Below are 21,151 nucleotides of genomic sequence, written 5' to 3'. Positions count from 1 at the left end.
CTTTTTTCTTTGCGCTGATAGCTTTGAAGATATGTTCTGATGGTGGTGAGAGTGGAGCACGATATTCTCCGTGGCGCAATTGGCTAGCGCGATCTGCTGTTAACCGAAAGGTTGGAGGTTCGAGCCCACCCGGTGGTGGTGCGGCGCTTTTTTTTCTTTGGGCTGATAGCTTTGAAGATATGTTCTAATTGTGGTGAGAGTGGCGCAGGACTGTCTCCGTGGCGCAATTGGCCAGCGCGATCGGCTGTTAACCGAAAAGTTGGAGGTTCGAGCCCTCCCGGGAGTGGTGTTTTGCTTTTTTCTTTGCGCTGATAGCTTTGAAGATAAGTTCTGATGGTGGTGAGAGTGGAGCACGACTGTCTGCGTGGCGCAATTGGCTAGCGCGATCGGCTGTTTACCGAAAGGTTGGAGGTTCGAGCCCACCCGGTGGTGGTGCGGTGCTTTTTTTTCTTTGGGCTGATAGCTTTGAAGATATGTTGTGATGGTGGTGAGAGGGGAACAAGACTGTCTCCGTGGCGCAATGTGCTAGCGCGATCGGCTGTTGACCGAAAGGTTGGAGTTTCGAGCCCTCCCGGGAGTTGTGTGTTGCTTTTTTCTTTGCGCTGATAGCTTTGAAGATATGTTCTGATGGTGGTGAGAGTGGAGCACGACTGTCTCCATGGCGCAATGGGCTAGTGCGATCGGCTGTTAACCGAAAGGTTGGAGGTTCGAGCCCGCCCGTTGTTGTGCAGCGCTTTTTTTTCTTTGCGCTGATAGCTTTGAAGATATGTTCTGATGATGCTGAGAGTGGAGCAAGACTGCCCTTGTGGCGCAATGGGCTAGCGCGATCGGCTGTTAACCGAAAGCTTGGAGTTTCGAGCCCTCCCGGGAGTGGTGTGTTGCTTTTTTCTTTGCGGTAATAGCTTTGAAGATATGTTCTGATGGTGGTGAGAATGGAGCAGGACTGTCTTCGTGGCGCAATTGGCTAGCGCGATTGGCTGTTAACCGAAAGGTTGGAGGTTCGAGCCCACCCGGTGGTGGTGCGGCGCTTTTTTTCTGTGGACTGATAGCTTTAAGATATGTTCTGATGGTGGTGAGAATGGAGCAGGACTGTCTCCGTGGCGCAATTGGCTAGCGTGATCGGCTGTTAACCGGAAAGTTGGAGGTTGGAGCCCACGCGTTGGTGGTGCGGCGCTTTTTTTTCTTTGGGCTGATAGCTTTCAAGAAATGTTCTAATGGTGGTAAGAGTGGAGCAGGACTGTCTCCGTGGCGCCATTGGCTAGCCCGATCGGCAGTTAACCGAAAGGTTGGAGTTTCGAGCCCACCCGGTGGTGGTGCGGCGCTTTTTTTTCTTTGGGCTGATAGCTTTGAAGATATGTTCTGATGGTGGTGAGAGTGGAGCAGGACTGTCTCCGTGGCGCACTTGGCTAGCGTGATCGGCTGTTAACCGAAAAGTTTGTAGTTCAAGCCCACCCGGTGGTGGTGCGGCGCTTTTTTTTCTTTGGGCTGATAGCTTTGAAGATATGTTCTGATGGTGGTGAGAGTGGAGCAGGACTGTCTCCGTGGCGCAATTGGCTAGCGTGATCGGCTGTTAACTGAAAAGTTGGTAGTTCGAGCCCACCCGGTGGTGGTGCGGCGCTTTTTTTTCTTTGGGCTGATAGCTTTGAAGATATGTTCTGATGGTGGTGAGAGTGGAGCAGGACTGTCTTCATGGCGCAATCGTCTAGCGCGATCGGCTGTTAACCAAAAGGTCGGAGGTTCGAGCCCACCCGGTGGTGGTATGGCGCTTTTTTTTCTTTGGGCTGATAGCTTTGAAGATATGTTCTGATGGTTGTGAGAGTAGAGCAGGACTGTCACCGTGGCGCAATGGGCTAGCGCGATCGGCTGTTAACCGAAAGGTTGGAGTTTCGAGCCCTCCCTGGAGTGGTGTCTTGCTTTTTTCTTTGCGCTGATAGCTTTGAAGATATGTTCTGATGGTGGTGAGAGTGGAGCACGACTGTTTCCGTGGCGCAGTTAGCTAGCGCGATCGCCTGTTAACCGAAAGGTTGGAAGTTCGAGCCCACCCGGTGATGGTGGGGCGCTTTTTTTTCTTTGTGCTGATAGCTTTGAAGGTATGTTCTGATGGTGGTGAGAGTGGGGCAGGACTGTCTCCGTGGGGCAATTGGCTAGCGCGATCTGCTGTTAACCGAAAGGTTGGAGGTTCGAGCCCACCCGGTGGTGGTGCGGCGCTTTTTTTTCTTTGGGCTGATAGCTTTGAAGATATGTTCTAATTGTGGTGAGAGTGGCGCAGGACTGTCTCCATGGCGCAATTGGCCAGCGCGATCGGCTGTTAACCGAAAAGTTGGAGTTTCGAGCCCTCCCGGGAGTGGTGTGTCGCTTTTTCTTTGCGCTGATAGCTTTGAAGATATGTTCTGATAGTGGTGAGAGTGGAGCAAGACTGTCTCCGTGGCGCATTGGGCTAGTGCAATCGGCTGTTAACCGAAAGGTTAGAGGTTCCAGCCCACCCGTTGTGGTGCAGCGCTTTTTTTTCTTTGCGCTGATAGCTTCGAAGATATGTTCTGATGATGCTGAGAGTGGAGCAAGACTGCCTCCGTGGCGCAATGGGCTAGCGCGATCGGCTATTAACCGAAAGCTTGGAGTTTCGAGCCCTCCCGGGAGTGGTGTGTTGCTTTTTTCTTTGCGGTAATAGCTTTGAAGATATGTTCTGATGTGGTGAGAGTGGAGCAGGACTGTCTTCGTGGCGCAATTGGCTAGCGCGATTGGCTGTTAACCGAAAGGTTGGAGGTTCGAGCCCATTCGGTGGTGGTGCAGCGCTTTTTTTTCTTTGGGGTGATAGCTCTGAAGAAATGTTCTGACGGTGGTGAGAGTAGAGCACGACTGTCTCCGTGGGGCAATTGGCTAGCGCGATCGGCTGTTAACCGAAAGGTTGGAGGTTCGAGCCCACCCGAGTGGTGGTGCGGCGCTTTTTTTTTCTTTGGGCTGATAGCTCTGAAGAAATGTTCTGACGGTGGTGAGAGTGGAGCAGGACTGTCTCCGTGGCGCAGTTGGCTAGCGCGATCGGCTGTTATACGAAAGGTTGGAGGTTCGAGCCCACCTGGTGTTGGTGTGGCGCTTTTTTCTTTGTGCTGATAGCTTTGAAGATATGTTCTGATGGTGGTGAGAGTGGAGCAGGACTGTCTCCGTGGCGCAATTGGCTAGCGCAATTACCTGTTAACCGAAAGTTTGGAGGTTCGAGCCCACCCGGTGGTGGTGTGGCGCTTTTTTATTTTGTGCTGTCAGCTTTGAAGATATGTTCTGATGGTGGTGAGAGTGGAGCAGGACTGTCTCCGTGGCGCAATTGGCTAGCGCCATTACCTGTTAAGCGAAAGGTTGGAGGTTCGAGCCCACCCGGTGGTGGTGCGGTGCTTTTTTTCACATGGCCGATAGCTTTGAAGATACGTTCTGATGGTGGTGAGAGTGGAGCAGGACTGTGTCCGTGGCGCAATCGGCTTGCGCGATCGGCTGTTAACCGAACGGTTGGAGGTTCGAGCCCACCCAGTGGTGGTGCAGCGTTTTTTTTCTTTGTGCTGATAGCTTTGAAGATATGTACTGATGGTGGTGAGAGTGGAGAAAGACTGTCCCCGTGGCGCAATGGGCTAGAGCGATCGGCTGTTAACCGAAAGGTTGGAGTTTCGAGCCCTCCCGGGAGTGGTGTGCTGCTTTTTTCTTTGCACTAATAGCTTTGAAGATATGTTCTGATGGTGGTGAGAGTGGAGCAGGACTGTCTCCGTGGCGCAATGGGCTAGAGCGATCGGCTGTTAACCGAAAGGTTGGAGTTTCGAGCCCTCCCGGGAGTGGTGTGCTGCTTTTTTCTTTGCACTAATAGCTTTGAAGATATGTTCTGATGGTGGTGAGAGTGGAGCAGGACTGTCTCCGTGGCGCAATTGGCTAGCGCGATCGGCTGTTAACCGAAAGGTTGGAGGTTCGAGCCCACCCGGTGGTGGTGCGGCGCTTTTTTTCTTTGCGCTAATAGCTTTGAAGATATGTACTGATGGTGGTGAGAGTGGATCAAGACTGTCTCCGTGGCGCAATTGGCTAGCGCGATCGGCCGTTAACCGAAAGGTCGGAGGTGCGATCCCACCCGGTGGTGGTATGGCGCTTTTTTTTCTTTGGGCTGATAGCTTTGAAGATATGTTCTGATGGTTGTGAGAGTTGAGCAGGACTGTCTCCGTGGCGCAATGGGCTAGCGCGATCGGCTGTTAACCGAAAGGTTGGAGTTTCGAGCCCTCCCTGGAGTGGTGTCTTGCTTTTTTCTTTGCGCTGATAGCTTTGAAGATATGTTCTGATGGTGGTGAGAGTGGAGCACGACTGTTTCCGTGGCGCAGTTAGCTAGCGCAGTCGGCTGTTAACCGAAAGGTTGGAAGTTCGAGCCCACCTGGTGATGGTGGGGCGCTTTTTTTTCTTTGTGCTGATAGCTTTGAAGATATGTTCTGATGGTGGTGAGAGTGGGGCAGGACTGTCTCTCTGGCGCAATTGGCTGGCGCTATTGGCTGTTAACTGAAAGGTTGGAGTTTCGAGCCCTCCCGGGAGTGGTGTGTTGCTTTTTTCTTTACGCTGATAGCTTTGAAGATATGTTCTGATGGTGGTGAGAGTGGAGGAGGACTGTCTCCGTGGCGCAATTGGCTAGCGCGATCGGTTGTCTACCGAAAGGTTGGAGGTTCGAGCCCACCCGGTGGTGGTGCGGCGCTTTTTTTCTTTGCTCTGATAGCTTTGAAGATATGTTCTGATGATGCTGAGAGTGGAGCAAGACTGCCTCCGTGGCGCAATGGGCTAGCGCCATCGGCTGTTAACCGAAAGCTTGGAGTTTCGAGCCCTCCCGGGAGTGGTGTGTTGCTTTTTTCTTTGCGGTAATAGCTTTGAAGATATGTTCTGATGGTGGTGAGAGTGGAGCAGGACTGTCTTCGTGGCGCAATTGGCTAGCGCGATCGGCTGTTAACCGAAAGGTTGGAGGTTCGAGCCCAACCAGTGGTGGTGCAGCGCTTTTTTTTCTTTGGGGTGAGAGCTCTGAAGAAATGTTCTGACGGTGGTGAGAGTAGAGCACGACTGTCTCCGTGGGGCAATTGGCTAGCGCGATCGGCTGTTAACCGAAAGGTTGGAGGTTCGAGCCCACCTGGTGTTGGTGTGGCGCTTTTTTCTTTGTGCTGATAGCTTTGAAGATATGTTCTGATGGTGGTGAGAGTGGAGCAGGACTGTCTCCGTGGCGCAATTGGCTAGCGCAATTACCTGTTAACCGAAAGTTTGGAGGTTCGAGCCCACCCGGTGGTGGTGTGGCGCTTTTTTATTTTGTGCTGTCAGCTTTGAAGATATGTTCTGATGGTGGTGAGAGTGGAGCAGGACTGTCTCCGTGGCGCAATTGGCTAGCGCCATTACCTGTTAAGCGAAAGGTTGGAGGTTCGAGCCCACCCAGTGGTGGTGCGGTGCTTTTTTTCACATGGCCGATAGCTTTGAAGATACGTTCTGATGGTGGTGAGAGTGGAGCAGGACTGTGTCCGTGGCGCAATCGGCTTGCGCGATCGGCTGTTAACCGAACGGTTGGAGGTTCGAGCCCACCCAGTGGTGGTGCAGCGTTTTTTTTCTTTGTGCTGATAGCTTTGAAGATATGTACTGATGGTGGTGAGAGTGGAGCAAGACTGTCCCCGTGGCGCAATGGGCTAGAGCGATCGGCTGTTAACCGAAAGGTTGGAGTTTCGAGCCCTCCCGGGAGTGGTGTGCTGCTTTTTTCTTTGCACTAATAGCTTTGAAGATATGTTCTGATGGTGGTGAGAGTGGAGCAGGACTGTCTCCGTGGCGCAATGGGCTAGAGCGATCGGCTGTTAACCGAAAGGTTGGAGTTTCGAGCCCTCCCGGGAGTGGTGTGCTGCTTTTTTCTTTGCACTAATAGCTTTGAAGATATGTTCTGATGGTGGTGAGAGTGGAGCAGGACTGTCTCCGTGGCGCAATTGGCTAGCGCGATCGGCTGTTAACCGAAAGGTTGGAGGTTCGAGCCCACCCGGTGGTGGTGCGGCGCTTTTTTTCTTTGCGCTAATAGCTTTGAAGATATGTACTGATGGTGGTGAGAGTGGATCAAGACTGTCTCCGTGGCGCAATTGGCTAGCGCGATCGGCCGTTAACCGAAAGGTTGGAGGTTCGAGCCCACCCGGTGGTGGTGCGGCGCTTTTTTTTCTTTGGGCTGATAGCTTGAAAGATATGTTCTAATGGTGGTGAGAGTGGAGCAGGACTGTCTCCGTGGCGCAATTGGCCAGCGCGATCGGCTGTTAACCGAAAGGTTGGAATTTCGAGCCCTCCCGGGAGTGGTGTGTTGCTTTTTTCTTTGCGGTAATAGCTTTGAAGATATGTTCTGATGGTGGTGATAGTGCAGCAGGACATTCTTCGTGGCGCAATTGGCTAGCGCGATCGGCTGTTAACTGAAAGGTTGGAGGTTCGAGCCCACCCGGTGTTGGTGCGGCGCTTTTTTTTCTTTGGGGTGATAGCTCTGAAGAAATGTTCTGACGGTGGTGAGAATGGAGCACGACTGTCTCCGTGGGGCAATAGGCTAGCGCGATCGGCTGTTAACCGAAAGGTTGGAGGTTCGAGCCCACCCGGGGGTGGTGCGGCGCATTTTTTTCTTTGGGCTTATAGCTTTGAAGATATGTTCTGATGCTGGTGAGAGTGGAGCACGACTGTCTCCGTGGCGCATTTGGCTAGCACGATCGGCTGTTATCCGAAAGGTTGGAGGTTCGAGCCCGCCCGGTGTTGGTGTGGCGCTTTTTTTCTTTGTGCTGCTAGCTTTGAAGATGTGTTCTGATGGTGGTGAGAGTGGAGCAGGACTGTCTCCGTGGCGGAATTGGCTAGCGCGATTACCTGTTAACCGAAAGGTTGGAGGTTCGAGCCCACCCGGTGGTGGTGAGGCGCTTTTTTTTCTTTGGGGTGATAGCTCTGAAGAAATGTTCTGACGGTGGTGAGAGTGGAGCACGACTGTCTCCGTGGGGCAATAGGCTAGTGCGATCGGCTGTTAACCGAAAGGTTGGAGGTTCGAGCCCACCCGGGGTGTGGTGCGGCGCTTTTTTTTCTTTGGGCTGATAGCTTTGAAGATATGTTCTGATGCTGGTGAGAGTGGAGCACGACTGTCTCCGTGGTGCAATGGACTAGCGCGATCGGCTGTTAACCGAAAGGTTGGAGTTTCGAGCCCTCCCGGGAGTGGTGTGCGGCTTTTTTCTTTGCACTAATAGCTTTGAAAATATGTTCTGATGGTGGTGAGAGTGGAGCAGGACTGTCTCCGTGGCGCAATTGGCTAGCGCGATCGGCTGTTAACCGAAAGGTTGGAGGTTCGAGCCCACCCGGTGGTGGTGCGGCGCTTTTTTTCTTTGCGCTAATAGCTTTGAAGATATGTTCTGATGGTGTTGAGAGTGGAGCAAGGCTGTCTCCGTGGCGCAATGGGCTAGCGCGATCGGCTGTTAACCGAAAGGTTGGAGTTTCGAGCCCTCCCAGAAGTGGTGTGTTGCTTTTTTCTTTGTGGTAATAGCTTTGAAAATATGTTCTGATGGTGGTGAGAGTGGAGCAGGACTGTCTCCATGGCGCAATTGGCTAGCGCGATCGGCTGTTAACCGAAATGTTGGAGTTTCGAGCCCACCCGGTGGTGGTGCGGCGCTTTTTTCTCTATGTGCTGATAGCTTTGAAGATATGTTCTGATGGTGGTGAGAGTGGAGCAGGACTGTCTCCGTGGCGCAATTGGCTAGCGTGATCGGCTGTTAACCGAAAAGTTGGAGGTTCGAGCCCACCCGGTGGTGGTGCGGCGCTTTTTTTCTTTGCACTGATAGCTTTGAAGATATGTTCTGATAGTGGTGAGAGTGAAGCAGGACTGTCTCCGTGGCGCAATTGGCTAGCGTGATCGGCTGTTAACCGAAAAGTTGGAGGTTCGAGCCCACCCGGTGGTTGTGCGGCGCTTTTTTTTCTTTGGGCTGATAGCTTTGAAGATAAGTTCTGATGGTGGTGAGAGTGGAGCAGGACTGTCTCCGTGGCGCACTTGGCTAGCGTGATCGGCTGTTAACCGAAAAGTTGGTAGTTCAAGCCCACCCGGTGGTGGTGCGGCGCTTTTTTTCTTTGGGCTGATAGCTTTGAAGATATGTTCTGATGGTGGTGAGTGTGGAGCAGGACTGTCTCCGTGGCGCAATTGGCTAGCGTGATCGGCTGTTAACCGAAAAGTTGGTAGTTCGAGCCCACCCGGTGGTGGTGCGGCGCTTTTTTTCTTTGGGCTGATAGCTTTGAAGATATGTTCTGATGGTGGTGAGAGTGGAGCCAGACTGTCTTCATGGCGCAATCGGCTAGCGCGATCGGCTGTTAACCAAAAGGTCGGAGGTTCGATCCCACCCGGTGGTGGTATGGCGCTTTTTTTTCTTTGGGCTGATAGCTTTGAAGATATGTTCTGATGGTTGTGAGAGTTGAGCAGGACTGTCTCCGTGGCGCAATGGGCTAGCGCGATCGGCTGTTAACCGAAAGGTTGGAGTTTCGAGCCCTCCCTGGAGTGGTGTCTTGCTTTTTTCTTTGCGCTGATAGCTTTGAAGATATGTTCTGATGGTGGTGAGAGTGGAGCACGACTGTTTCTGTGGCGCAGTTAGCTAGCGCAATCGGCTGTTAATCGAAAGGTTGGAAGTTCGAGCCCACCTGGTGATGGTGGGGCGCTTTTTTTTCTTTGTGCTGATAGCTTTGAAGATATGTTCTGATGGTGGTGAGAGTGGGGCAGGACTGTCTCCCTGGCGCAATTGGCTGGCGCGATTGGCTGTTAACTGAAAGGTTGGAGTTTCGAGCCCTCCCGGGAGTGGTGTGTTGCTTTTTTCTTTACGCTGATAGCTTTGAAGATATGTTCTGATGGTGGTGAGAGTGGAGCAGGACTGTCTCCGTGGCGCAATTGGCTAGCGCGATCGGCTGTCTACCGAAAGGTTGGAGGTTCGAGCCCACCCGGTGGTGGTGCGGCGCTTTTTTTTCTTTGCTCTGATAGCTTTGAAGATATGTTCTGATGATGCTGAGAGTGGAGCAAGACTGCCTCCGTGGCGCAATGGGCTAGCGCCATCGGCTGTTAACCGAAAGCTTGGAGTTTCGAGCCCTCCCGGGAGTGGTGTGTTGCTTTTTTCTTTGCGGTAATAGCTTTGAAGATATGTTCTGATGGTGGTGAGAGTGGAGCAGGACTGTCTTCGTGGCGCAATTGGCTAGCGCGATCGGCTGTTAACCGAAAGGTAGGAGGTTCGAGCCCAACCAGTGGTGCTGCAGCGCTTTTTTTTCTTTGGGGTGAGAGCTCTGAAGAAATGTTCTGACGGTGGTGAGAGTAGAGCACGACTGTCTCCGTGGGGCAATTGGCTAGCGCGATCGGCTGTTAACCGAAAGGTTGGAGGTTCGAGCCCACCCGAGTGGTGGTGCGGCGCTTTTTTTTCTTTGGGCTGATAGCTCTGAAGAAATGTTCTGACGGTGGTGAGAGTGGAGCAGGACTGTCTCCGTGGCGCAGTTGGCTAGCGCGATCGGCTGTTATCCGAAAGGTTGGAGGTTCGAGCCCACCTGGTGTTGGTGTGGCGCTTTTTTATTTTGTGCTGATAGCTTTGAAGATATGTTCTGATGGTGGTGAGAGTGGAGCAGGACTGTCTCCGTGGCGCAATTGGCTAGCGCCATTACCTGTTAACCGAAAGGTTGGAGGTTCGAGCCCACCCAGTGGTGGTGCGGTGCTTTTTTTCACATGGCCGATAGCTTTGAAGATACGTTCTGATGGTGGTGAGAGTGGAGCAGGACTGTGTCCGTGGCGCAATCGGCTTGCGCGATCGGCTGTTAACCGAACGGTTGGAGGTTCGAGCCCACCCAGTGGTGGTGCAGCGTTTTTTTTCTTTGTGCTGATAGCTTTGAAGATATATACTGATGGTGGTGAGAGTGGAGCAAGACTGTCCCCGTGGCGCAATGGGCTAGAGCGATCGGCTGTTAACCGAAAGGTTGGAGTTTCGAGCCCTCCCGGGAGTGGTGTGCTGCTTTTTTCTTTGCACTAATAGCTTTGAAGATATGTTCTGATGGTGGTGAGAGTGGAGCAGGACTGTCTCCGTGGCGCAAGTGGCTCGCGCGATCGGCTGTTAACCGAAAGGTTGGAGGTTCGAGCCCACCCGGTGGTGGTGCGGCGCTTTTTTTCTTTGCGCTAATAGCTTTGAAGATATGTTCTGATGGTGTTGAGAGTGGAGCAAGGCTGTCTCCGTGGCGCAATGGGCTAGCGCGATCGGCTGTTAACCGAAAATTTGGAGTTTCGAGCCCTCCCAGGAGTGGTGTGTTGCTTTTTTCTTTGTGGTATTAGCTTTTAAGATATGTTCTGATGGTGGTGAGAGTGGAGCAGGACTGTCTCCATGGCGCAATTGGCTAGCGCGATCGGCTGTTAACCGAAAGGTTGGAGTTTCGAGCCCACCCGGTGGTGGTGCGGCGCTTTTTTCTCTTTGTGCTGATAGCTTTGAAGATATGTTCTGATGGTGGTGAGAGTGGAGCAGGACTGTCTCCGTGGTGCAATTGGCTAGCGCGATTACCTGTTAACCGAAAGGTTGGAGGTTCGAGCCCACCCGGTGGTGGTGCGGTGCTTTTTTTCTTTAGGCCGATAGCTTTGAAGATATGTTCTGATGGTGGTGAGAGTGGAGCAGGACTGTCTCCGTGGCGCAATTGGCTTGCGCGATCGGCTGTTGACCGAAAGGTTGGAGGTTCGAGCCCACCCGGTGGTGGTGCGGCGTTTTTTTTCTTTGTGCTGATAGCTTTGAAGATATGTACTGATGGTGGTGAGAGTGGAGCAAGACTGTCTCCGTGGCGCAATTGGCTAGCGCGATCGGCCGTTAACCGAAAGGTTGGAGGTTCGAGCCCACCCGGTGGTGGTGCGGCGCTTTTTTTTCTTTGGGCTGATAGCTTGAAAGATATGTTCTAATGGTGGTGAGAGTGCAGCACAACTGCCTCCGTGGCGCAATTGGCTAGTGCGATCGGCTGTTAACCGAAAGGTTGAAGGTTCGAGTCCACCCGGTGGTGGTGCGGCGCTTTTTTTTCTTTGGGCTGACATCTTTGAAGATATGTTCTGATGGTGGTGAGAGTGGAGCAAGACTGTCTCCGAGGCGCAATGGGCTAGCGCGATCGGCTGTTAACCGAAAGGTTGGAATTTCGAGCCCTCCCGGGAGTGGTGTGTTGTTTTTTTCTTTGCGGTAATAGCTTTGAAGATATGTTCTGATGGTGGTGAGAGTGCAGCAGGACTGTCTTCGTGGCGCAATTGGCTAGCGCGATCGGCTGTTAACCGAAAGGTTGGAGGTTCGAGCCAAACCGGTGTTGGTGCGGCGCTTTTTTTTCTTTGGGGTGATAGCTCTGAAGAAATGTTCTGACGGTGGTGAGAGTGGAGCAGGACTGTCTCCGTGGCGCACTTGGGTAACGCGATTGGCTGTTAACCGAAAGGTTGGAGGTTCCAGCCCACCCGGTGGTGGTGCGGTGCTTTTTTTTGGGGCTGATAGCTTTGAAGATATGTTCTGATTGTGGTGAGACTGGAGCATGACTGTCTCCGTGGCGCAATTGGCTTGCGCGATCGGCCATTAACCGAAAGACTGGAGGTTCGAGCCCACCCGGTGGTGGTGCGGCGCATTTTTTTCTTTGCACTGATAGCTTTGAAGATATGTTCTGGTGGTGGTGAGAAAGGAGAAGGACTGTCTCCGTGGCGCAATTGGCTAGCGCGATCGGCTGTTAACCGAAAGGTTGGAGGTTCGAGCCCACCCGGTGGTGGTGCGGCGCTTTTTCTTCTTTGCGCTGATAGCTTTGAATATATGTTGTGACGGTGTTGAGAGTGGAGCAAGACTGTCTCCGTGGCGCATTGTGCTAGCGCGATCGGCTGTTTACCGAAAGGTTGGAGTTTCGAGGCCTCCCGGGAGTGGTGTGTTGCTTTTTTCTTTGTGGTAATAGCTTTGAAGATATGTTCTGATGGTGGTGAGAGGGGAGCAGGACTGTCTCCATGGCGCGATTGGCTAGCGCGATCGGCTGTTAACCGAAATGTTGGAGTTTCGAGCCCACCCGGTGGTGGTGCGGCGCTTTTTTTTCTTTGGGGTGATAGCTTTGAAGAAATGTTCTGACGGCGGTGAGAGTGGAGCAGGACTGTCTCCGTGGCGCAATTGGCTAGCGCGATCGGCTGTTAACCGAAAGGTTGGAGGTTCGAGCCCACCCGGGGGTGGTGCGGTGCTTTTTTTTTCTTTGGGGCGATAGCTCTGAAGAAATGGTCTGACGGTGGTGAGAGTGGAGCACGACTGTCTCTGTGGCGCAATGGGCTAGCGCGATCGGCTGTTAACCGAAAGGTTGGAGGTTCGAGCCCACCCGGTGGTGGTGCGGCGCTTTTTTTCTTTGGGTTGATAGCTCTGAAGAAATGTTCTGACGGTGGTGAGAGTGGAGCAGGACTGTCCCCGTGGCGCCATTGGTTAGCGCGATCGGCTGTTAACCGAAAAGTTGGAGGTTCGAGCTCTCCCGGGTGGGGTGTGTTGCTTTTTTCTTTGCGCTGAAAGCTTTGAAGATATGTTCTGATGGTGGTGAGCGTGCAGCACGATTGTCTCCGTGGCGCAATTGGCTAGCGCGATCGGCCGTTAACCAAAAGGTTGGAGGTTCGGGCCCACCCGGTGGTGTTGCGGCGCTTTCTATTCTTTGGGCTGATAGCTTTGAAGATATGTTCTGATGGTGGTGAGAGTGGAGCAGGACTGTCTCACTGGCGCCATTGGCTAGCGCGATTGGCTGTTAACCGAAAGATTGGAGGTTCGAGCCCACCCGGTGGTGGTGCGGTTCTTTTTTTTCTTTGGGCTGATAGCTTTGAAGATATGTTCTGATGGTGGTGAGAGTGGAGCAGGACTGTCTCCGTGGCGCAATTGGCTTGTGCGATCGGCTGTTAACCGAAAGGTTGGAGGTTCGAGCCCACCCGGTGGTGGTGCGGCGCTTGTTTTTCTTTGCGCTGATAGCTTTGAAGATATGTTCTGATGGTGGTGAGAGTGAAGCAGGACTCTCTCCGGGGCGCAATCGGCTAGCGCGATCGGCTGTGAACTAAAAGGTTGGAGGTTTGAGCCCACCCGGTGGTGGTGCGGCGCTTTTTTTTCTTTGGGGTGATAGCTCTGAATAAATGTTTTGACGGTGGTGAGAGTGGAGCAGGACTGTCTCCGTGGCGCAATTTGCTTGCGCGATCGGCTGTTAACCGAAAGGTTGGAGGTTCGAGCCCACTCGGTGATGGTGTGGCGCTTTTTTTTCTTTGTGCTGATAGCTTTGAAGATATGTTCTGATGGTGGTGAGAGTGAAGCAGGACTGTCTCCGTGGCGCAATGGGCTAGCGCGATCGGCTGTAAACCGAAGGGTTGGAGTTTTGAGCCCTCCCGGGAATGGTGTGTTGCTTTTTTCTTTGCACTAATAGCTTTGAAGATATGTTCTGATGGTGGTGAAAGTGGAGCAGGACTGTCTCCGTGGCGCGATTGGCTAGCGCGATCGGCTTTTAACCGAAATGTTGGAGGTTCGAGCCCACCCGGTGGTGGTGCGGCGCTTTTTTTCTTTGCGCTAATAGTTTGAAGATATGATTTGATGGTGTTGAGAGTGGAGCAAGGCTATCTCCGTGGCGCAATGGGCTAGCGCGATCGGCTGTTAACCGAAAGGTTGGAGTGTCGAGCCCTCCCAGGAGTGGTGTGTTGCTTTTTTCTTTGTGGTAATAGCTTTGAATTATGTTCTGATGGTGGTGAGAGTAGAGCAGGACTGTCTCCATAGCGCAATTGGCTAGCACGATCGGCTGTTAACCGAAAGGTTGGAGTTTCGAGCCCACCCGGTGGTGGTGCGGCGCTTTTTTTTCTTTGGGCTGATAGCTTTGAAGATATGTTCTGATGGTGGTGAGAGTGGAGCAGGACTGTCTCCGTGGCGCAATTGGCTTGTGCGATCGGCTGTTAACCGAAAGGTTGGAGGTTCGAGCCCACCCGGTGGTGGTGCGGCGCTTGTTTTTCTTTGCGCTGATAGCTTTGAAGATAAGTTCTGATGGTGGTGAGAGTGAAGCAGGACTCTCTCCGGGGCGCAATCGGCTAGCGCGATCGGCTGTGAACTAAAAGGTTGGAGGTTTGAGCCCACCCGGTGGTGGTGCGGCGCTTTTTTTTCTTTGGGGTGATAGCTCTGAATAAATGTTTTGACGGTGGTGAGAGTGGAGCAGGACTGTCTCCGTGGCGCAATTTGCTTGCGCGATCGGCTGTTAACCGAAAGGTTGGAGGTTCGAGCCCACTCGGTGATGGTGTGGCGCTTTTTTTTTCTTTGTGCTGATAGCTTTGAAGATATGTTCTGATGGTGGTGAGAGTGAAGCAGGACTGTCTCCGTGGCGCAATGGGCTAGCGCGATCGGCTGTAAACCGAAGGGTTGGAGTTTTGAGCCCTCCCGGGAATGGTGTGTTGCTTTTTTCTTTGCACTAATAGCTTTGAAGATATGTTCTGATGGTGGTGAAAGTGGAGCAGGACTGTCTCCGTGGCGCGATTGGCTAGCGCGATCGGCTTTTAACCGAAATGTTGGAGGTTCGAGCCCACCCGGTGGTGGTGCGGCGCTTTTTTTCTTTGCGCTAATAGTTTGAAGATATGATCTGATGGTGTTGAGAGTGGAGCAAGGCTATCTCCGTGGCGCAATGGGCTAGCGCGATCGGCTGTTAACCGAAAGGTTGGAGTGTCGAGCCCTCCCAGGAGTGGTGTGTTGCTTTTTTCTTTGTGGTAATAGCTTTGAATTATGTTCTGATGGTGGTGAGAGTAGAGCAGGACTGTCTCCATAGCGCAATTGGCTAGCACGATCGGCTGTTAACCGAAAGGTTGGAGTTTCGAGCCCACCCGGTGGTGGTGCGGCGCTTTTTTTTCTTTGTGCTGATAGCTTTGAAGATATGTTCTGATGGTGGTGAGAGTGGAGCAGGACTGTCTCCGTGGCGCAATTGGCTAGCGCGATTGGCTGTTAACCGAAAGGTTGGAGGTTCGAGCCCACCCGGTGGTGGTGCGGTGCTTTTTTTCTTTGGGCTGATAGCTTTGAAGATATGTTCTGATGGTGGTGAGAGTGGAGCAGGACGGTCTCCGTGGCGCAATTGGCTTGCGCGATCGGCTGTTAACCAAAAGATTGGAGGTTCGAGCCCTCCCAGGAGTGGTGTGTTGCTTTTTCCTTTGTGGTAATAGCTTTGAAGATATGTTCTGATTGTGGTGAGAGTGGAGCAGGACTGTCTCCATGGCGCAATTGGCTAGCGCGATCGGCTGTTAACCGAAAGGTTGGAGTTTCGAGCCCACCCAGTAGTGGTGCGGCGCTTTTTTTTCTTTGTGCTGATAGCTTTGAAGATATGTTCTGATGGTGGAGAGTGGAGCAGGACTGTCTCCGTGGCGCAATTGGCTAGCGCGATTGGCTGGTAAACGAAAGGTTGGAGGTTCGAGCCCACCCGGTGGTGGTGCGGTGCTTTTTTTTCTTTGGGCTGATAGCTTGGAAGATATGTTCTGATGGTGGTGAGAGTGGAGCAGGACTGTCTCCCTGGCGCCATTGGCTAGCGCGATCGGCTGTTAATCGAAAGGTTGGAGGTTCGAGCCCACCCGGTGGTGGTGCGGCGCTTTTTCTTCTTTGCGCTGATAGCTTTGAATATATGTTGTGACGGTGTTGAGAGTGGAGCAAGACTGTCTCCGTGGCGCATTGTGCTAGCGCGATCGGCTGTTTACCGAAAGGTACGAGTTTCGAGGCCTCCCGGGAGTAGTGTGTTGCTTTTTTCTTTGTGGTAATAGCTTTGAAGATATGTTCTGATGGTGGTGAGAGTGGAGCAGGACTGTCTCCATGGCGCGATTGGCTAGCGCGATCGGCTGTTAACCGAAATGTTGGAGTTTCGAGCCCACCCGGTGGTGGTGCGGCGCTTTTTTTTCTTTGGGGTGATAGCTTTGAAGAAATGTTCTGACGGCGGTGAGAGTGGAGCAGGACTGTCTCCGTGGCGCAATTGGCTAGCGCGATCGGCTGTTAACCGAAAGGTTGGAGGTTCGAGCCCACCCGGGGGTGGTGCGGTGCTTTTTTTTTCTTTGGGGCGATAGCTCTGAAGAAATGGTCTGACGGTGGTGAGAGTGGAGCACGACTGTCTCTGTGGCGCAATGGGCTAGCGCGATCGGCTGTTAACCGAAAGGTTGGAGGTTCGAGCCCACCCGGTGGTGGTGCGGCGCTTTTTTTCTTTGGGCTGATAGCTCTGAAGAAATGTTCTGACGGTGGTGAGAGTGGAGCAGGACTGTCCCCGTGGCGCCATTGGTTAGCGCGATCGGCTGTTAACCGAAAAGTTGGAGGTTCGAGCTCTCCCGGGTGGGGTGTGTTGCTTTTTTCTTTGCGCTGAAAGCTTTGAAGATATGTTCTGATGGTGGTGAGCGTGCAGCACGATTGTCTCCGTGGCGCAATTGGCTAGCGCGATCGGCCGTTAACCAAAAGGTTGGAGGTTCGGGCCCACCCGGTGGTGTTGCGGCGCTTTCTATTCTTTGGGCTGATAGCTTTGAAGATATGTTCTGATGGTGGTGAGAGTGGAGCAGGACTGTCTCCCTGGCGCCATTGGCTAGCGCGATTGGCTGTTAACCGAAAGATTGGAGGTTCGAGCCCACCCAGTGGTGGTTCGGTTCTTTTTTTTCTTTGGGCTGATAGCTTTGAAGATATGTTCTGATGGTGGTGAGAGTGGAGCAGGACTGTCTCCGTGGCGCAATTGGCTTGTGCGATCGGCTGTTAACCGAAAGGTTGGAGGTTCGAGCCCACCCGGTGGTGGTGCGGCGCTTGTTTTTCTTTGCGCTGATAGCTTTGAAGATATGTTCTGATGGTGGTGAGAGTGAAGCAGGACTCTCTCCGGGGCGCAATCGGCTAGCGCGATCGGCTGTGAACTAAAAGGTTGGAGGTTTGAGCCCACCCGGTGGTGGTGCGGCGCTTTTTTTTCTTTGGGGTGATAGCTCTGAATAAATGTTTTGACGGTGGTGAGAGTGGAGCAGGACTGTCTCCGTGGCGCAATTTGCTTGCGCGATCGGCTGTTAACCGAAAGGTTGGAGGTTCGAGCCCACTCGGTGATGGTGTGGCGCTTTTTTTTTCTTTGTGCTGATAGCTTTGAAGATATGTTCTGATGGTGGTGAGAGTGAAGCAGGACTGTCTCCGTGGCGCAATGGGCTAGCGCGATCGGCTGTAAACCGAAGGGTTGGAGTTTTGAGCCCTCCCGGGAATGGTGTGTTGCTTTTTTCTTTGCACTAATAGCTTTGAAGATATGTTCTGATGGTGGTGAAAGTGGAGCAGGACTGTCTCCGTGGCGCGATTGGCTAGCGCGATCGGCTTTTAACCGAAATGTTGGAGGTTCGAGCCCACCCGGTGGTGGTGCGGCGCTTTTTTTCTTTGCGCTAATAGTTTGAAGATATGATCTGATGGTGTTGAGAGTGGAGCAAGGCTATCTCCGTGGCGCAATGGGCTAGCGCGATCGGCTGTTAACCGAAAGGTTGGAGTGTCGAGCCCTCCCAGGAGTGGTGTGTTGCTTTTTTCTTTGTGGTAATAGCTTTGAATTATGTTCTGATGGTGGTGAGAGTAGAGCAGGACTGTCTCCATAGCGCAATTGGCTAGCGCGATCGGCTGTTAACCAAAAGGTCGGAGGTTCGATCCCACCCGGTGGTGGTATGGCGCTTTTTTTTCTTTGGGCTGATAGCTTTGAAGATATGTTCTGATGGTTGTGAGAGTTGAGCAGGACTGTCTCCGTGGCGCAATGGGCTAGCGCGATCGGCTGTTAGCCGAAAGGTTGGAGTTTCGAGCCCTCCCTGGAGTGGTGTCTTGCTTTTTTCTTTGCACTAATAGCTTTGAAGATATGTTCTGATGGTGGTGAGAGTGGAGCAGGACTGTCTCCGTGGCGCAATTGGCTAGCGCGATCGGCTGTTAACCGAAAGGTTGGAGGTTCGAGCCCACCCGGTGGTGGTGCGGCGCTTTTTTTCTTTGCGCTAATAGCTTTGAAGATATGTACTGATGGTGGTGAGAGTGGATCAAGACTGTCTCCGTGGCGCAATTGGCTAGCGCGATCGGCCGTTAACCGAAAGGTTGGAGGTTCGAGCCCACCCGGTGGTGGTGCGGCGCTTTTTTTTTCTTTGGGCTGATAGCTTGAAAGATATGTTCTAATGGTGGTGAGAGTGGAGCAGGACTGTCTCCGTGGCGCAATTGGCCAGCGCGATCGGCTGTTAACCGAAAGGTTGGAATTTCGAGCCCTCCCGGGAGTGGTGTGTTGCTTTTTTCTTTGCGGTAATAGCTTTGAAGATATGTTCTGATGGTGGTGATAGTGCAGCAGGACATTCTTCGTGGCGCAATTGGCTAGCGCGATCGGCTGTTAACCGAAAGGTTGGAGGTTCGAGCCCACCCGGTGTTGGTGCGGCGCTTTTTTTTCTTTGGGGTGATAGCTCTGAAGAAATGTTCTGACGGTGGTGAGAATGGAGCACGACTGTCTCCGTGGGGCAATAGGCTAGCGCGATCGGCTGTTAACCGAAAGGTTGGAGGTTCGAGCCCACCCGGGGGTGGTGCGGCGCATTTTTTTCTTTGGGCTTATAGCTTTGAAGATATGTTCTGATGCTGGTGAGAGTGGAGCACGACTGTCTCCGTGGCGCATTTGGCTAGCACGATCGGCTGTTATCCGAAAGGTTGGAGGTTCGAGCCCGCCCGGTGTTGGTGTGGCGCTTTTTTTCTTTGTGCTGCTAGCTTTGAAGATGTGTTCTGATGGTGGTGAGAGTGGAGCAGGACTGTCTCCGTGGCGGAATTGGCTAGCGCGATTACCTGTTAACCGAAAGGTTGGAGGTTCGAGCCCACCCGGTGGTGGTGAGGCGCTTTTTTTTCTTTGGGGTGATAGCTCTGAAGAAATGTTCTGACGGTGGTGAGAGTGGAGCACGACTGTCTCCGTGGGGCAATAGGCTAGTGCGATCGGCTGTTAACCGAAAGGTTGGAGGTTCGAGCCCACCCGGGGTGTGGTGCGGCGCTTTTTTTTCTTTGGGCTGATAGCTTTGAAGATATGTTCTGATGCTGGTGAGAGTGGAGCACGACTGTCTCCGTGGTGCAATGGACTAGCGCGATCGGCTGTTAACCGAAAGGTTGGAGTTTCGAGCCCTCCCGGGAGTGGTGTGCTGCTTTTTTCTTTGCACTAATAGCTTTGAAAATATGTTCTGATGGTGGTGAGAGTGGAGCAGGACTGTCTCCGTGGCGCAATTGGCTAGCGCGATCGGCTGTTAACCGAAAGGTTGGAGGTTTGAGCCCACCCGGTGGTGGTGCGGCGCTTTTTTTCTTTGCGCTAATAGCTTTGAAGATATGTTCTGATGGTGTTGAGAGTGGAGCAAGGCTGTCTCCGTGGCGCAATGGGCTAGCGCGATCGGCTGTTAACCGAAAGGTTGGAGTTTCGAGCCCTCCCAGAAGTGGTGTGTTGCTTTTTTCTTTGTGGTAATAGCTTTGAAAATATGTTCTGATGGTGGTGAGAGTGGAGCAGGACTGTCTCCATGGCGCAATTGGCTAGCGCGATCGGCTGTTAACCGAAATGTTGGAGTTTCGAGCCCACCCGGTGGTGGTGCGGCGCTTTTTTCTCTATGTGCTGATAGCTTTGAAGATATGTTCTGATGGTGGTGAGAGTGGAGCAGGACTGTCTCCGTGGCGCAATTGGCTAGCGTGATCGGCTGTTAACCGAAAAGTTGGAGGTTCGAGCCCACCCGGTGGTGGTGCGGCGCTTTTTTTCTTTGCACTGATAGCTTTGAAGATATGTTCTGATAGTGGTGAGAGTGAAGCAGGACTGTCTCCGTGGCGCAATTGGCTAGCGTGATCGGCTGTTAACCGAAAAGTTGGAGGTTCGAGCCCACCCGGTGGTTGTGCGGCGCTTTTTTTTCTTTGGGCTGATAGCTTTGAAGATAAGTTCTGATGGTGGTGAGAGTGGAGCAGGACTGTCTCCGTGGCGCACTTGGCTAGCGTGATCGGCTGTTAACCGAAAAGTTGGTAGTTCAAGCCCACCCGGTGGTGGTGCGGCGCTTTTTTTCTTTGGGCTGATAGCTTTGAAGATATGTTCTGATGGTGGTGAGTGTGGAGCAGGACTGTCTCCGTGGCGCAATTGGCTAGCGTGATCGGCTGTTAACCGAAAAGTTGGTAGTTCGAGCCCACCCGGTGGTGGTGCGGCGCTTTTTTTCTTTAGGCTGATAGCTTTGAAGATATGTTCTGATGGTGGTGAGAGTGGAGCAAGACTGTCTTCATGGCGCAATCGGCTAGCGCGATCGGCTGTTAACCAAAAGGTCGGAGGTTCGATCCCACCCGGTGGTGGTATGGCGCTTTTTTTTCTTTGGGCTGATAGCTTTGAAGATATGTTCTGATGGTTGTGAGAGTTGAGCAGGACTGTCTCCGTGGCGCAATGGGCTAGCGCGATCGGCTGTTAACCGAAAGGTTGGAGTTTCGAGCCCTCCCTGGAGTGGTGTCTTGCTTTTTTCTTTGCGCTGATAGCTTTGAAGATATGTTCTGATGGTGGTGAGAGTGGAGCACGACTGTTTCCGTGGCGCAGTTAGCTAGCGCAATCGGCTGTTAATCGAAAGGTTGGAAGTTCGAGCCCACCTGGTGATGGTGGGGCGCTTTTTTTTCTTTGTGCTGATAGCTTTGAAGATATGTTCTGATGGTGGTGAGAGTGGGGCAGGACTGTCTCCCTGGCGCAATTGGCTGGCGCGATTGGCTGTTAACTGAAAGGTTGGAGTTTCGAGCCCTCCCGGGAGTGGTGTGTTGCTTTTTTCTTTACGCTGATAGCTTTGAAGATATGTTCTGATGGTGGTGAGAGTGGAGCAGGACTGTCTCCGTGGCGCAATTGGCTAGCGCGATCGGCTGTCTACCGAAAGGTTGGAGGTTCGAGCCCACCCGGTGGTGGTGCGGCGCTTTTTTTTCTTTGCTCTGATAGCTTTGAAGATATGTTCTGATGATGCTGAGAGTGGAGCAAGACTGCCTCCGTGGCGCAATGGGCTAGCGCCATCGGCTGTTAACCGAAAGCTTGGAGTTTCGAGCCCTCCCGGGAGTGGTGTGTTGCTTTTTTCTTTGCGGTAATAGCTTTGAAGATATGTTCTGATGGTGGTGAGAGTGGAGCAGGACTGTCTTCGTGGCGCAATTGGCTAGCGCGATCGGCTGTTAACCGAAAG

This window comes from Rhipicephalus microplus, chromosome 4 (assembly GCF_043290135.1).
Source record: "Rhipicephalus microplus isolate Deutch F79 chromosome 4, USDA_Rmic, whole genome shotgun sequence".
NCBI lineage: Eukaryota > Metazoa > Arthropoda > Arachnida > Ixodida > Ixodidae > Rhipicephalus > Rhipicephalus microplus.
This window is presented reverse-complemented; position numbering follows the sequence as displayed.